This window comes from Pelodiscus sinensis, chromosome 11 (assembly GCF_049634645.1).
Source record: "Pelodiscus sinensis isolate JC-2024 chromosome 11, ASM4963464v1, whole genome shotgun sequence".
Classification (NCBI taxonomy): domain Eukaryota; kingdom Metazoa; phylum Chordata; order Testudines; family Trionychidae; genus Pelodiscus; species Pelodiscus sinensis.
Window position 1 is genome coordinate 36365812 of NC_134721.1, and position 3748 is coordinate 36369559.

Consider the following 3748-nt stretch of genomic DNA (forward strand, 5'->3'; position numbering starts at 1 on the left):
GCCACATGCTCTCTGCATACTACTAGCCTGTGCCTGTACTGCAAGCATGCCTCAGGCAGCTCCCAATGGCTGCAAGATTGTGCTAGGGGCAGGGACAGTGCACATAGCCCTTCATGTGTGCACGCGCATGCTGACGGTGCACAGCGAGCAATATGATACCCACTGAGGCTGCTTTCAGTGGTGTGCAGGGGGTTGGAAGGCAAGGACCCCTACTTGGCTCTGGGAGGCTGGCCAGGAGCTACTTAGGTAAGCACCTCCCAGCAAGAGCCTGCATCTAGCACCCCCAACTCTTCCTGCCCCCTATTTGTTTCCCCTCCTGTACCCCTGCCCCAGGTCATAACTCAAACCCTCTCCACTCCTTGCTCCTGCATTCTTACCATGTACCCCACGGTCCTGCCTGAAGTCACACCCAAACCCCCACGTGCACACACCCCGCACCTTTGCCTGTCCCAGGTCACAACTCCCCTCCCGGATTCTTCAACCCCTCTTACACATCATACCCCTCCCAGCCCCTGCATCACCTCCACACCTCAATCCCCTGCATCAGGTCATATCCCCCTCCTTCATTCAAACTCTCCCAGACCCCACACCGTCTCCTGCAGCCCAAGCCCTTACCCTGAGCTCCTTTTGGCACCCAACTTCCAGCCCAGACTGTGCACTGCCTCCATTAATATCATGGAAGAGTGCAGCCCTTGAGCCCTTACCAAATTCTTGACCTACCGCCAGCCAGCCCCACCTCAAAAAAATTATTACCCACCTGTGTGGTGCTTCCTGCACAGCTGTTTTTATAGAAGGCTTTTTTCCCACCATGTTCAGCAGGAGGGATTAAGGCCCCCTACTTGTAGGGTTGCCAGGTGTCTGGTTTTCGCCCCGAAAGTCAGGTATTTGTGGCCCCTGTCTGGTAAAAAATTCCCAGAAAATACCAAACATGTAAAATGTCAGGTATTTTCTGTTTTTCTCGGACGGAAGGCCAGTGGGGACGTTTTTCCTTGCCGCGTCTGATGGGGGTGGGGACGAGCAGGGAGTGTGGGGATTTAAAGGCACAGCAACCTTTCCCCTCCCCCCAACAAGTTTGGTCTCCCATTTTTTGTTGGGTGTTTTTGCTGACATATTTGGGATTTTTTGTGACAGTATCTGGCAACCGTACCTGCTTGTCCTGAGTGATAGAAAACCAGCCAATCGCTGTAGATTTTGAGCACAGTATATGGGTGTTAGAGCAGCTGGGTAACCATGGTGACAGAGTGAACAGGACTTCCTCTCCCGTCATCCTCTGCACCCCTGAGGCAATGGGTTAGGCCAGGAGCCATCAGTCCTTGGCCCTAGGCTCCAGGCAGGGAGCCAGAAGCACTAGGAGCACCAAGCCCTGCAAGGAATGATACCTCAGGCTCCTCAGAGTTGGGAATAGAATCCAGGACTCTTAACTCCCCACCCAACTTCTTGCCACTGCAATCCACTAGATCCCCACACACACACCCAAAGAGCCAGGATTCTTAAGGTCTATCCCAGTCCTGCTATGGGAGGTGAGTTCCCGTTTGGGGCAGACCCCCCTCACCCCAACCCTCCCCCCCACTGGCTGGTTAAACACCACCAGATATGGCACATGACATTTTACACCTGCATTGAGCTGCTTGTCGCTACTTTCAAAGCCCTTTACAGCCTATCCCAGCCAACCGGTCCGCTCCCATCGGTCCTCTCCCATCTGCTCTCAAGAAGCCAGCCTCCACTGCCCACTCAGCATGTTTCCAGTCAAGCCCCTTGGGGCTCTCTCCTGCACCACTCCCCACCTACTTGGAAGGAGCTCCCCATAAACACACACAATGCCATCTCCTGAGCTTTCTGCCAATGCCTCTGCAGCACATTCCTTTGCCACAACATTTGCAGAAAACCTGACACGTCTCAGGCTGCTGGCGTGCAGTGAGCACGGCTTCTCCTGCTGACTTGAGAGGTCTCTTTGGTTCCCTGTCCAGCCAGCTCCACCTGTTGGCCTTGCAGTAGCTTGTGAGTGCTCTGGGGGCAGGAACGGCTTGGCTGGACTGTGTACAGCCGCTAGCAGAATGGGGCCCATGACTACTGTTGACAGCACTACTGACATCCCCTTGTAAATAACGAGCTTGCTGTTCAACGAGCTAGGCAATGGCAGGGCTTGACCTCTAGGCAGGAGTGAAGCAGAAGACAACTAGACTCAGAGCCACTGAAGTGCCTAATGCCCATGGACCCTAGTGACACATCCAAAGCCACACATGGCTAGGGGTAGAACTCAGGACTTCTCCTGTCCATAGGCTGTAGTATAGGGATGTAACAGTGCGGTCAATTAATGGGTAAGCAAAAGCCTATAGTTCAGTGGTCCCCAACGCGGTGCCCATGGGTGCCATGGCGCCGGCTGGGGCATTTATGTGCACCCGCTGAATCACCTGGGTCAGCCACATCTGTGCGGCACATGCTTGGTGCCGGGCGCAGGGCGAGTGGGCAGCCCCTACCCCGGGCATGCGGCACATGCACGGTGCCAGGTGTGGGCGGCCCCCGCCCCCAGATGTGCGGCACATGCGTGGCCCCGCCCCCGGACACCCAGCGCGTGAGTGGCCCCACCCCCAGGCGCCCAGCAGCCCCGAAAGCTTGGGGACCACTGTTATAGACTATATGCATTTCCCCCTCCCCATCACCCCTTGCCAGTAGATTTTTTTTAGCATACTGGCCAGCAGCCCAGCTCAGGCCTGTCTTGCGATGTATCCAGGATCTACCCCTCCTGCAGCTCTGCATTTAAAGTATATTAGGAGCTGGACGGGCAGGCAGGCAGCCTGGCTTGCACGGGGCCCAGAAGCTCAGATCCCACTCCCGATGGGCTGCCCCTGTATCAGAGGCAGATGTGTAAGGCAACAGACAGATGGTCCACGAAGGGAGCTGGTTTTTAAACTGGCTCCCCTCATGGACCAAGTCCTGCCTGGCACCCAGCGCTGCTGACTCTGATACAGGGGCAGCAACGTGGCGTGGCAGGGGGCTCCTCGGGAGTGAGGGCCAGAGCACACTGGCTGCCAGCCCCACCCCCGGGGACTACAGAATAGTTGAGAAACTAAGAATTCATGAGGTTAATCGACTATTCATTTAACCAACATTTAACATCCCTACTGTATTAAAGTCTTTGGGCTCGTCTTCATTGGGTCTTAAAGCAGCCTCCTGAAGTACTGGAGTGCCTGCTTGTGCAGTAAGTAAAGTGGCCAGCATCCGTCCCAGCTTGCTCTCCTTCAGCCTCGTCCAGGGAGAGCCGTGTGGACAGCGTTGGTTTTGGCTGGTTTTATAACACATGCTGGTCTGTGTTTATATTGGCAAAGGCTGGTCAGAGATGCCCACTAACATGGGGCTGACCGACAAGGAATCACAGGACTTGGGAGGTTTGAGCTCCCACTCCCTTCTTGTTTGTAATGGCAGGTGGTTTCCAGTCCCCGTGCCCCGGGCAGCAGAGTGCAGAACGCTCCCAGGAAGATCCCGCATGGCTACGTACATTTGCATCCACACTGACTCATGGGCACTTCACCCACCAGTGCTACTGCCAGAAGGACTCACAGGCATCGCCTTTGACCATCAGTACTTGTGAAACACCTGGGAACCTGAACGGCACAGCTCTGCTGACCTCTAACCCATATGCACTGATTCTCCCCACTGGCAAGCAACAGACGCATACACACGCACACACCCCTCCTGCCTCAGCCCAGGGGATAGTGTCTCCCACATACACCATACAGAAGCCAGGTGG